Raw genomic sequence first — 14,352 nt, forward strand, 5'->3', positions numbered from 1 at the left:
ATAGAGCATAAAAAAATTAATGCTTTGGAACAAGTCTTAAATGTAATCCACATTGTACAGTACTTTATACATTTTTGATGTCTTATAAAATGGAAGCAAACTCAATTTTTTAAGTTAATCTTGTTTCTAATAATGTCTTCCAACAGAGATTTTGAAGTATACGATAACTCAGAAGGTTAAATAAATAGAAGAATGCTGATGTTTTTGCTAAGTTACTATTACCCTGGAGATAAGAGAAAGAAAAGGAAACAGAAGTAATATTTTTGTTTTTAAGATTAAAAACTAAAATAACAAGAGGTGCTGCATTAATTCTCTCTTCTCTTGAGAAAAAGGCATGAGAGAAGACTCACGAAGTAATGGGGCAAAGGGAAATATCTGTTGGTATTAGCTGATGGTTAAAGGAAAGTCTAGAGCAAAACATATTTACTTAATTGCAAGCTAGTGTAAAAAGGAAATGCTATACTAGTATATAATTATTAGTACTAATGTGACAAAGTCTTCCATTCAAATACTCTTTAAACAAATATTTATTGTATGCATATCCAAAACCTGAATGATATATCTTTTAAAAACAAATAGATTAAAAGAACTTATACTTGGGTGCTGGTGCCGTAGCTCACTTAATGGTTAAACCTCCGCCTGCGGCGCCGGCATCCCAAATGGGTGCTAGATTCTGTTCCGGTTGCTCCTCTTCCAGTCTAGCTCTCTGCTGTGGTCCTGGAGGGCAGTGGAAGATGGCCCAGGTGCTTGGGCTCCTGCACCCGCATGGGAGACCTGGAAGAAGCTCCTGGCTCCTGGCTCCTGGCTCCTGGCTCCTGGCTTTGGATCGGCCCAGTGCCGGCCATAGCGGCATTTGGGGAATGAACCAATGGAAGGAAGACCTTTCTGTCTCTCTCTCTCACTATCTATATCTCTACTACATCTATATATAGATACAGTATATATCTGTATTTCACTATCTACATCTCTGTCAAATAAATAAAAAAATAAAAAAATAAAAACTTTTACTTGAATATTCCATTGTGATATATTTGTGAGCCATGGGTCACAAGAACTTAGTGCTTTGAAAGATTTGTGCAGTCTCATTTCTTCTGTTCCATCACATTAAATGGCTTTTCTCCAAACTTGATAGCTTTTTAAACATGTAACTTTGTTCTATAAGCAAGTGGTGGTAACTGTATCTCTAGATGCTTCCACTAGGGTTTGCTGATAATGGTGAAAGTCTTAGAGAACTACGCTTTTGCCCTTATTTGTAATTGCACGTTTTTACATACTTTGCCTTTCTTTACTGAGAGCTCAATTAACATAAAACCCTATATATCCAACATTACAATTTTTAAATTCATCTATAAAAATGTTCACTCTTGAAAGCTAGACCTGAGTATACCTTAAATAAAATCTTAAAAAGGAAAGCTAGACTTAATATATTTTAACTTAATTATATGCATTAATTCTTTGAAATGAATCTTGTATCTAAGCCAATGCCCACTATAAATTTTTTTATATACTATATTTCAATGTCAAAAAATAGCTTAATTATTTTTTAAAAAACCTGTCTAAAAGTGTTACATCCTTTCCAGGAATAACATCTCTCTTATAAATAGTCAGCTTTGAAAATTCAGTTTAAATATTCATGCATTTGAATATTTAAAAAGTAATCTGTAACATGTTAATCTGTTTATAGTGACACTAGAAAATGTTCCATTAATAAATTGTTGGCTTTAATTAATTTTTTAAAATCCCTGCTGATTTTATCATTTTCTAACATCAAGAGTTGTTATCCATTTTTATATAGATAATACGGAAAAGTTATATGCAAAGTATCAAGTCCACATTGGCTTCTCCCCTGTTTGAGGAAGGGGGTAGTTTTGGGAGTAAATACAAAGTCCACAATGATGGCTGATTCCTATAAACATGGAAACCTCCTACTGCCCTCAATTACTTATCACACTCGGGTACATACAATCACAAAACCAAAGGCTCTGATAAAATGGGGAAACTATTGGTGGTCTCTTGTGCTATGGTGGTAACAGAAACATTATAAAGTGCTATAAATGGTGAAAACATTTCACCATTTACTACATTTTTTTTTTTTTTTTGAGAGGCAGAGTGGATAGTGAGAGAGAGAGAGACAGAGAGAAAGGTCTTCCTTTTTGCCGTTGGTTCACCCTCCAATGGCCGCTGTGGCCGGCGCATCTCACTGATCCGAAGCCAGGAGCCAGGCGCTTCTCCTGGTCTCCCATATGGGTGCAGGGCCCAAGGACTTGGCCATCTTCCACTGCCTCCCCGGGCCATAGCAGAGAGCTGGCCTGGAAGAGAGGCAACCGGGATAGAATCCAGCGCCCCAACCGGGACTAGAACCCGGTGTGCCGGTGCCACAAGGTGGAGGATTAGCCTGTTAAGCCAAGGCGCCAGCCCCATTTACTACATTTCAAATGAAATCTAAGATACACCAATGATCTCAAGTAAAAATAAAAGGAAAAAAGTCCTCATACATAGAATTATATGCCCAGGTATGTATTCAAACCAAAACATGCTCACCTCTATTGGAAAATCTCACTTGTATTCACTTATATTTCCTTCTCACTATTCTAAGCTCTTTCAAAAAGAACACTTAAGATCCTCAAATTAATTATTTTTAATTGTGTGTAACTATGATCCCTATGAAATCCTGACCTTCAGAAATGCTCCATATCAATAAGTCAATAATTCTATATCCCAATAAATGAATGGCTATTGATCATGGGTAACAGGTACTTTTCAGAAAGTATTTAAAATGTAATGTGAATGACACTGAAGAGCAAACATATCAATCACTGGAAGCGTCCTCAGACTGAAACAAAACGCCTCTCTTAAAACACCACTTGCTTTAACTGTTGTCAATAACATCTACTAATTTTCCTAGAGTTCACTCTTTGAAATGCCTTATAGATGCTACCATGTCTTCTTTAAACTTTCTATTTTTTCAAGGTAAAAGGATGTAGAATCTTTTAATTTTTTCAAATAGAAGGAAAATTGTTTACAACTTATCACAATGCTGGCCAGTCTTTTAAATAGTCTCAAACATTTTAGCTTGTTCTTATGTTGGGCACACTCCTAATATCAATCAAAACACACTGTGGTATAACACCAATGTATCTCTGCATCCTTCCCGCCTCCTTCCCTCCCTCCCTCCCTTCCATCCATCCACCCACTTATGTAGCCATCCAACAGGCCATTGATTACTATGGTGGCAGGCAGCATCTAGCATGACCCAAGTGACAAATGAACTCCTGAAATGTAATGTATTATGTAATTCTCTCCCATTGAGTGTGGCTCAAATGTACTCACTCACTTTTATCAAATAAAAACAATAGCATTTATAGGGTGTGGCTTCAGACATTAGGTTATAAAAGGGTGCAGATTCCATTTTAGGCACTCTGTGAAAACTGTCTGGAGAAACCAGTTTCCCTGTGGTAAGGTATCTTGTTAACAAGTATTAACTGGGAAGTGTGCTATACAAATCATGAGATAATAAAACTTAGTTGTTTCAGGTCCCTAAATATATGATGGAACCATATGTATATCAATTATGCCAGGCATGCAATGGAAGATCAAACACATAAGGTCATATATAAAGCTGTAGACTCAGGAAAGCATAAATCTTCAAAAACTATGCTAGAAATCCATGTTTATATAAGGTAAAGGACCCAGATACAAAGAATTTTATATAAGATAATTTTTTTCTGATTAAAAGGTCAATAATAAACATTTTTTAAAAATAGAAATATACAGCATCATTAAACCTCTATATTGCTAAGGAAAACCATTTTGATTACATTTGTTTTTTTAAAAGACTAAGTTCTTCCTTCCAAATCATTATCAACAATAAGAAATTAGCATGATGTTTTTTAAAATTAATCATAGCAATTATGACACTTTCAGAAATTTTATTTGAGAGACAGAGTTAGGTAAATACAGAGAGAGAAAGAGAGAGAGAGAGAGAGAGAGAGAGCTCTCATTTGCTGATTCACTCCCCAAATGCCTAAATGGTAGAAGCTAGACAGAAGCCAAAACCAGGAGCTGAAAACTCAATCCAGGTCTTCCATGTGGGGAGCAGTAACCCAACTGCTTGAGCCATCCCATGCAGCCTTCCAATGTTTTGCATTAACAGGAAGTTGGAGTTAAGACCCAGATCCAGAAATTGAATCCAGTATTAATTACAAGGTGAGATGCAGGTATCTTAACCACTGGAGTTAATGCCTGTTTCCCCACCACACATTTTTTAAAAATCAGCTTTGTTGAGGTCAAACTTATATCTATATAATGAAACTTGCCAATGTGAATTCTGAAAAATATATGCAATGCATAGTTGTGTAACAAACACAATAATCATAATAAGGGAACATTCTCATCACCTCAATTCCATGCCTCCATCTGTGGTTCTGAGCAATCACAGATCTACTTTCCACAGTGTAATTTTGAATTTTCTATTTTATATAAATGGAGTCATGCAGTACAAAGGCTTTTGTGTCTGGCTTCTTTTAGTTATTACAATGGTTTTGAGAGTCATATATAGTGTTGAATGCACTGGTAGTTCATTCCTTTTTATTTCTGAGAAAATGTTTCATTGCATAGGACATAATACAATTTGTGTATCCATTCATCAGTTAAAAGACAGGAGTTGTTTCCAGTTTTTAGCTGTTGCGACTGACGCTCCTATAAGCATACAAATACGAGTCTTTGTGTAGATATGCTTTTTATCACTGTTGAGTAAACAGCAGAGTGGAATTGCTGGCTGGTATGATAAGTGAATATTTAACTTTGTAAGAACCTGCCAAATTCTTCTGCAAAGTGGAAGAACTACTTTGCATTCCCATCAGCTATGAATGAGTGTTCAAGCATTTCCACAGACTCCTCAGTGCATGGTCTCACCATTCTTTTAAAATTCAGTCTTTCTAGTAGGTGTATAGGAGTAACTCATTGTGGTTTTAAATTGTTTGGCCTTAATAATGAGTTATCTTCTTTATGAACTGTGTCTAAGTATTTTGCACATTTTAATAAAGTTCAATCAACAGCCTATGGTAAGACAATTATACTAACCTCATTTAATTATTAGTCCTTCTTCTAAATAACAGTCCTTAATCAGAAAATTATCTTACAACTACTCATCCTGTATGCTTACTGTTTTATTTTAAAGGGCATCTTTTTTAAACAGATGTTTTAAATTTTGGTGCACTTATCATTTTTCTTCTTACACTCCTTGTTTTTGTGTCCTAAAATAAAACGGTTGATTAACCTAAGATCACAAAGATTTTCACCTGTTTCTAGAAGTTTCAGCAGCTGTGCTTAGGTGTGTGATCTCTTTTTAGTTAATTTTTATATAGAGAGTGAGATGAGAGTCAAGGGTTCTTTGGTTTCTGTTTATTTTGTTTATATTGTTTTGTCTTAATGAGGTTTTCAAATATATTCAGCACGATTTTTTGAGATGTAATTTCTTCCATTGACTTCCCTTGATGTCTTTGCAAAAATTCAATTATTTACATTTCTGTATCTCAATATTCCAATTGTCCAATTTATTCCATTAATCAATATTATTCTCTTCATGTCTAAATAAGACTGCACTGATTATCACAGCTTTCCAGAAGCAAAAGTCACCCAACTTCATTATTTTTTGAAAAAATAATGTCTACAAAATAATTTCATTGGGCTTATGTTTAATCTGGGGAAAACTGAAATATTAACAAGATGGAGTATTCTGATTCATGAACAAGTTCAATTTCTTCTTCACTCCTTTAATTTGTTTTTATTTCCTCTCAGTAGCGTTTCATGTTTTTTTTTTTTAAATATTTATTTTATTTATTTGAAAGACAGAGTTACGGAGAGAGGTAGAGACAGAGAGAGAGGTCTTCTATCCGTTGGATCACTCCCCAGATGGCCACAACTGTCGGAGCTGTGCCGATCGGAAGCCAGGAGCCAGGAGCTTCTTCCAGGTCTTCCACACAGGTGCAGTCGCCCATTGGGCCATCCTCTACTGCTTTCCCAGGCCATAGCAAAGAACTGGATAGGCAGTGGAGCAGCCAAGACTAGAACCAGCGCCGATATGGGATGCCGGCGCTTCAGGGCGTTAACCCACTGCACCACAGTGCCGGCCCCTTCATTGTTTTTTTTTTTTTTTTTTGACAGGCAGAGTTAGACAGTGAGAGAGAGAGAGAGAGAGAGAGAGAAAGGTCTTCCTTCCATTGGTTCACCCCCAAATGGCTGCCACGGCTGGCGCTGCGCCAATCCGAAGCCAGGAACCAGGTGCTTCCTCCTGGTCTCCCATGCAGGTGCAGGGCCCAAGCACTTGGGCCATCCTCCACTGCCCTCCCGGGCCACAGCAGAGAGCTGGCCTGGAAGAGGAGCAACATGGACAGAATCCGGCACCCCGACTAGAACCCGGGGTGCCAGCGCTGCAGGCGGAAGATTAGCCTAGTGAGCCGCGGCACCGGCCCCCTTCATTGTTTTAAATATAGAAGTCATCAACACGTTAACATTTATCCTTAGGTATTTAATTTTTATGAGATCATAAATGCTACTTTAATAGGAATTTTAAATTGTTTTGCTGGTAGATTTTTGTACACCCATCTTATCCCCTGCAATCTTGTAAGAGTCCCTTCTCTCTCCTAATGGGATTGCTTACAGGCTCCTTAGCATTTTCTCCATCTGTGAAGAAGGAGCTTTCCTTCTTCCTTTTCAATCTAAGCTTTCTATTTCCTATTCTTGTATCAATGAACCATTTATGACGCACAGTGCATTCTGGAATGGAAGTAGTGAAGGTAAATATATTTGCGTTGTTTTTGAGTTGAAGGTGATCACAATTGGTCTTTTGTCACTGAGTATGATTCTGTTAAGTTTTATGTAGATCATTCATCATACAGAAGAAGTTCCCTTTTATTTCACCTTTCATGAGAGTTCTTTTTTTTTTTAATTTTTTTTAACTTTTATTTAATGAATATAAATTTCCAGTGTACAGCTTATGGATTACAATGGCTTCCCCCCCCCCAATAACTTCCCTCCCACCCGCAACCCTCCCCCCTCCCGCTCCCTCTCCCCTTCCATTTGCATCAAGATTCATTTTCAATTCTCTTTATATACAGAAGATCAATTTAGTATAAAGATTTCAACAGTTTGCACCCACATAGAAACACAAAGTGAAACATACTGTTTGAGTACTAGTTATAGCATTAAATCACAATGTACAGCACATTAAGGACAGAGATCCCACATGAGGAGCAAGTGCACAGTGGCTCCTGTTGTTGACCCAACAAATTGACACTCTAGTTTATGGCGCCAGTAACCATCCTAGGCTGTCGTCATGAGTTGCCAAGGCTATGGAAGCCTTCCAAGTTCACCGACTCTGATCATATTTAGACAAGGTCATAAAAGACAGAGTGAGGATAGTAACCAATGATCCTAAGAGTGGCATTTACCAGGTTTGAACAATTATACAGCATTAAGTGGGGAAGAGGACCATCAGTACACACATGTTGGGAGTAGAGCCATTGGTGGTAGAGTAGAGGTTATGATTACAAAGGAATGAGGCCCAAGTGCACTAGACAGGGCCTAGAACAAAGGACAGAGTCATTATTAGAGGAGCTAAGAAAGGTGCTGTCTAAGCTACAATTAAGTTTTCTGATTGAGAGGCAAATAGAACCTGATAGAAGGGGCTTGATAATAATCTGGTGGGCTTTAGGCCTTGTAAATTCAGAGGCCCAGACCTATCTATCTCTTCACATGGGGTATATCCTAAGGGAGGTGTGAACCTCCTAGGGGAAGGCACTCTGTTGACTTTCATTACTTGGCTGGCCTGGGAGGAGAGCTGGCCAGGTAAAGGCAGGGGGCATCTCTAACAAGAAATTTACAGTTCTGCCTGCAATGTTGCTGACCCTACTTGACCATCCCCTCAGCTGCAGTGGTCACTTTGGAAGTTGGGCTGAGTGAAGGGCTTTTCAGCTTAGAGCCAATAAGATCTGTGGCTCTGACCTGGGCATCCTTCGACTCCAGGGCAGGTCCATTCCCAGTGATCCAACTCTTGGCAGAGCTGCCAGGGCTCTTCACAAGCTGACTTCTGCTGAAGCCCAGGCTTACCACATTGAAAGCCACTGCAGTGGACTGGCCTGTTGGGTCTCCTTGAGGGCAGATCACTGTACAGATCAGCCATTAATAGGCCTGCCACCCATTGCTTCTGATGCCGAGCTTTCTTTTCCTCCTGGTTTGTGTTCAAGCAGACCAGAGGATGCAAGTCAAGGGAGTGCCCGTTTCCCATCTCTAATCTTCGGTGGCCTGAACTACAATACAAGTCTATAGTCACAGGCATGTTCTGTAGTAGTTTTTCTAAGGTAGACAATGCCCATGAGGAAAATTATATTCTCACTTTAAAACTTTCTTTCCCTTTGGTCTGAAAGGGAGGTTTTTTCTACTTACTGTATACTTCGCTGATGGCAAAGTGAATCTAGCTATGAGATTATTATTTGAGTTCTTATTTTGGCTATGCTATTGCAGAAAAATGTTAGCCATGTCTTTTATAAGGTCTAAAGATTAAATTGTGCATCCTACAGATTCCTTCATAATAGAATTAGTTTCCTACCTTGAAGAGAATAGAGAAATGAAAGAACAAGTTGGGCTTAGAATAGAGAAATGAGGGAGCAAGTCCTAGATCGCTTGCTGACAATAGCAATATCACATGAATACTTAGCAAACCGTTTCAACCATTAGATAACAACTTAAGAAAACATTTACCAGAAGGTCCAATGCCTTCTATAAATTTTAAGAATCATGTATTTGAAAACACCTCTTAAATATCTAACATGGTGTAGTTTGTTTAGCCAGTAAACTTAAGCACAACCATCTAAAATGTTTTTAGTTTCTTTCTACCAACAAGTCTAAAACATATGATACACAGATTCAGGTCCCACAAATTAAAATGTATCTTTGATTGATTTTAGCAGCTTAAATTTATGGACAATCTTATCTATAAGCCATTTAAAATAAAACTCTTAATAAAATTTCCCCATGTGGACATACAATATGTACACACATATAATATAGCATAATAGACCAATATATCAATTTTAATAATAGCTTTTAAAATCTTTAACTCTTTTTGTAGATTGCCAATTGATTTGAATTGCTTTTTCTTTTTAGTAACCTCAGTTAACCATACTTTCTCTCAGTTGGTACTGTTAATACATTATTGGCTTCATCTGTTTACAGAGCCATCCCAAAGTACTGAATACAAGAAAAGTGGCTGGAAAAAGTCCATAGGAACCTATAGGAGGACAGCTAAACACAGAACCAACAACGCTTTAGTTTTATGAGCAGCAGATATTCAAATTTTTGAAAAAAGCACATATTTAAATAACCCATAGCTCTTAATAAAAATTCAGCTGTTTTTGAACAATTAGAATTTAACAGACATCAAGAGAACATAATAGATTACTTTAACACATTGCTTTAACAGAGCATCAGAGTTTAATTCTATGTCAAAGAGAAATTGAGCTTCCTGTGATCTTTTGCTGTGAGGTTTCCTTCCTTTACCTTCTTTCATATTGGTGACCATGTTTCTGTGTTTCTGTGTGTAACACATCTTTAAGCATCTTTTGCAGGGCAGGATGAGTGGCAACAAATTCTTTCAGTTTCTGTTTGCTGTGAAAAGTCTTAATTTCACCTTCACTCACAAATGAGAGCTTTGCAGGATATAGTATTCTGGGCTGGCAGTTTTTCTCTCTTAGTACCTGGGCTATGTCTCGCCATTCCCTTCTAGCTTGTAGGGTTTCTGATGAGAAGTCTGCTGTGAGTCTAATTGGAGATCCTCTAAGAGTGATCTGATGTTTCTCTCTTGCACCTTTTAGGATCTTTTCTTTATGTTTCACTGTGGTGAGTTTGATTACAACATGTCGTGGTGAGGATCTCTTTTGGTCATGTTTATTAGGGGTTCTATAAGCTTCCTGTACTAAGATGCCTCTGTCCTTCTCCAAACCTGGGAAATTTTCTGCTAGTATCTCACTGAAAATGCCTTCTAATCCTTTCTCCCTCTCCATGCCTTCAGGAACTCCTAGAACCCGAATGTTGGGTTTTTTAATAGTATCCTGTAAATTCCTGACAATATTTTTTAGATTTCTAATTTCTTCTTCTTTTCTTTGGTTTGCCTGTTTCCTTTCCTGTTCTCTGTCTTCTAAGTCTGATATTCTCTCTTCTGCTTCGCCCATTCTGTTTTTAAGGCTCTCTAATGTGTTTGTCATTTGATCTATTGAACTCTTCATTTCATTATGATTTCTAGTCACTATCAGAGTTTCTTGTTCCACTAGTTGTTTCATTTCATTTTGATTCCTCCTTAATATTTCACTTTCACGAGAGAGATTTTCTATCTTGTCCATGAAGTATTTCTGTAGTTCAAGAATTTGTTTTTGAGAACTTCTTAATGTTCTTATCAATTTTTTGAGATCCGCTTCTTGCATTTCTTCGATCTCATCATCTTCATAATCTTGAATTGGGGTGTCTTTTTCATTTGGGGGCGTCATAGTTTCTTCCTTGTTCTTGTTAGCTTGGTTTTTGCGTTTGTTGTTTGGCATGTTGGAGATATTTGGTTTCTTCACTGTGGTGTTTTTTCTTGTTACACTATGGCTCTATATTAAGTGGACTGTCTGCTTTCAGTGGAGCCTTAGAGGCTTGAGATGAGTGTGGACTGAGAGCTGTGTTTGGTTCCTCAGGGTTGAGGGTGTGTCAAGGATGACACTCCCAGGTTAGGTGTGGTAAATCTCTCTTTCTTTTTTTGATTTAAAAGGGAAGTAATTCCGCACAGCTGAACGTAATTGGAGGTAGTTAGCAGGCAAATGATATACCCACAGGAGCCAGAGATCGGAAGCTCTTTCCCAAGGACCACACAGGGAATCTGTGCTGCCCTCAGTGTGGGCTCCAATTCTCCTGCAGTCTCCCACTGGGTTGCCAAGTTAGATGCTAATCTCCTGTTATTTCACCCCTCCCCACAGAGTCAGGTTTTTCTGCTAGGCTCAGGGCTGGTGCAGACCTGAGGTCGCCCTGCTTATGACGTATGTCCAAAATGGCGCCTGCTCTGTCTTGCTCGCCTTTGAGAGGTGAGCGGAGAGAGAGAAACTTGTGTCCGTATCAGTCACTTTTTTAATTTTTTTTCTCTCTCTTCTAGTTAGCCTGGTGAACTTTTCCCCACGGAGTTTCAAGCCTCATTCCCTCTAGCCTCCTCTTTCCGCTTGCCTGCTGGTATCTCGGGCTATGGAGGTTCGGCTCACCTCGCGTTCCAGCGCTGGTGTGTTGAGTCTGCCGCTGGTGTCCCGAACTTGGGCTCCCACGCTCTCCACGCAGGTCCACTGTGAATCACTAGTTCCGGAAGAGTTTCCTCTGCTGTTTCATCCCCTACTCTTCCTTGACACTGCAGTATCTCCACTTATATTAAGCTTTCTCTCCCCCCCGGACTAAGTGTGCTTCCTGCCTATTCCGCCATCTTGCCGCCTCTGAGAGAGAGAGTTCTTTTTTTAATCTACATTTGTTGAGACAAGCAAATGACTTTTCTCTTTTATTCTGTTAGTATGGAAAATTCCATAGTTTGATATTTAAACATTAAATCAACTATGCATTTGAAAGACAAACATCCCTTGGTTGTGATTTATCATCCAACATGGATTTCTTATCTATATCCATAAGGAATATTGGTATGTAACCATCTGCATTTTGATACCTCTTTCTAAACTGGATATGTCAGCTGCACCAGCCTCATAGACATAGTTGAGTGTGTGCCTCTTTCAGGCCCTGGGAGAGTTTCAGTAGAGTTGGTATTATTTCTTCCTCTAGTATTTGGTAAGATTTACCAGTGAAACAAACTGGGCCCAGAATTTTCTTTGTGAGGTCTTAACCTTAAATTCACCTTAATGTACACGCACATGTACACTTTTTTTGAGGAAGCGTGGCAATGTGTCATAGTATGGTCTTCTAGGAAACTTAACCATTTAGTCTAAGTTGTCATATTTGTTGGCATAAAATTCTTCACAATACTGGATGTTTACAGTGCCTGTAGGACATATAATGAAGTCAGACTTCTAACTGGTGCTTTCTCTCTCTCTCTTTAATCTATTTATAGGCTTAACAATTTTATTGATTTTTAAAAAAATATTTATTTCTTTATTTGGAAAGCAGAACAATGAAGAGAGAGGGAGAGACAGAGAGAGATATTCCATTCACTGTTGGACTCCCCAAATGGCCACAACAGCCAGGATCCAGTAACTCCAGGTCTCCTACGTCAGTGCCCACTTGGGGCATCATTCGCTGCTTTCTCAGGTGCAGTAGCAGGGAGCTGGACTGAAGTGCAGCCGACAGGACTTGTACTCTCCTCTTCTGTCCTTTGTTTTTTTGACTGAGTACATTTATGATTCCATTTTTATCTCTTTTGTTGTTCTATTGGCCATGACCCCTCATTGTTGTTTCTGGGTTATTTTATGTCTTATCACATACCACTTCAGCATATCATCCTATCTTCAAGTAATGGAATACCATTTCAGGTACAGTATAATCACCTTACGCAAATGTCTTTCCCCTTCTTGATGACAGTCATTATGTTCTTGTTCTAAATTTTACTTCTCAAAGCAATAAATCTCAAATAATATAGTCATTACTCAGAAAGATAATAATCTTCAGAAAACTTTAATAGAAATCTTTTGCATTGATTCACATACTTACAATTTGTTTTTCCTCATTCCTTTTTGCAGACTTAGATTTTTTTACTGCATAGGATTTAAATTCTGAAGAACTTCCTTTAACATTTGTCTTAATGCCATTTTCCTGGTAACAGATGATTTCTGCTTATGTATACAACAAAGTCTTCATTTTACCTTTATTTTTCACACTTAATTTTCTGAATACAAATTTCCAACTTTTATTTTGGAACTTGAAAAACCCTGCTCACTTTCCTCATTGTTGCATTATGTTCTGTGAAAGATCAGCTGTTATCTTCTTCATTCTCTGAACATAATGTCTTCCTCCTGAGGACGCTTTTCCCAGTTTTCCCAATCTGATTATGATGGGCCTTCGCATAGTTTTTACTGTGTCCTTGGCTGCTTTGGATTGACTGGATCTCTCAGATCTGCGATTTTATAAATCTCACAAAATTCATCAGATTTGAAAAGATTTTAGCTATTATCTCTTTAGATATCTTTCCCAGATCCTCTGACATTCTCCATCTCTGTGTTTAAATTTGATAATTTCTTTTAGTATCTGTTCATCTGTGCCACAACGCCTGCCCCCAACAGCTAATATTTAAATACGATCCAACTTTTTGAAGGGAGTTGTTTAAATCTATTAACTCACTGAGTACTCACTCGTCACAAGTCTATTTTGTAGGTACTATCACCGTGCCAATGTTTTACACAAAGGAACTAAGGCTCAGGGAGATTTAATCACTTGCATAACCTTGATTAGCTCAGGAGTGGTTGATCCAGAAACTGAAGCTATGAAATATGAGTTCTGGTGGAAAAAGGCAGTTATCAGAGAAATCTGCCCTTGGTACCTGGTCCCAAAACCAGCAAGAAATATCAGTGAATACATTGAAATAGGTGCCAAGAACTCCATTGAGGTCTCCCACATGGGTAGCAGGAATCCAAATAATTGAGTCACCATTTGCTGCCTCCCAGGTACAAGAGTGGGAAGCCAGTTTGGAAGGAAAGTAGCTAGGACCTGCACCAGCCTCCAATGAGATGTGGGCATCCCAAGCTGCAGCTTACCCACTGCACCACCATGCCTGCCCTGTAAACAGGATAAGGCATTTTGGAATAATCACCGGCTTCATTACTTGCATCAGGATTTGGATGGACCGTGATGGTCACTTTTATGCATCAGCTTGAATGGGGACACCCAAATCCATCTAGGTGTATCTGTGAGCGTGTTTTTGGAATAGATTAGTTTTTGAATCAACAGATTGAGTAAATATCACTCTCACCAATGTAGGAGGGCATCATCTAAACTACTGAGGATCCAAATAGAACAAAAAGTTAGAGAAGGATGAATGTGAGTTCTCTGATTTGGCTGCAACATCTACCTTCTCCTGCCCTTGGACATCATTGCCCCTGGCTATCAGGCCTTCCAACTTGGACCAAATTGTTCCACTGGTAGACGATGGGACTTACCACCTTCCATAAGGCAAGAGGCAATTTCAGGACTCAGACACTCCTTCTATCTCCTATTGATTTCTTTTCTCTATTCCCTCTCCTCCCTCCCTCCCTCCCTCCCTCTCCCTCTCTCTCTCTCTCTCTCCCTCCCTCCCTCCCTCCTTCTCTCCCTCTTTCCTTCCTTCTTCTCTCCCCTCCCCTC

General features: G+C 38.7%; 1 protein-coding gene across 7 annotated transcripts in view; it reads right to left on the reverse strand.

Annotated features, from left to right (window-relative positions):
* The window catches only part of PPP1R9A (protein phosphatase 1 regulatory subunit 9A), a 326,933-nt gene that overhangs the window by 94,067 nt on the left and 218,514 nt on the right, over window positions 1-14,352 (reverse strand). The window lies entirely within an intron of this gene.

Source organism: Lepus europaeus, chromosome 20 (genome assembly GCF_033115175.1).
Source record: "Lepus europaeus isolate LE1 chromosome 20, mLepTim1.pri, whole genome shotgun sequence".
Classification (NCBI taxonomy): domain Eukaryota; kingdom Metazoa; phylum Chordata; class Mammalia; order Lagomorpha; family Leporidae; genus Lepus; species Lepus europaeus.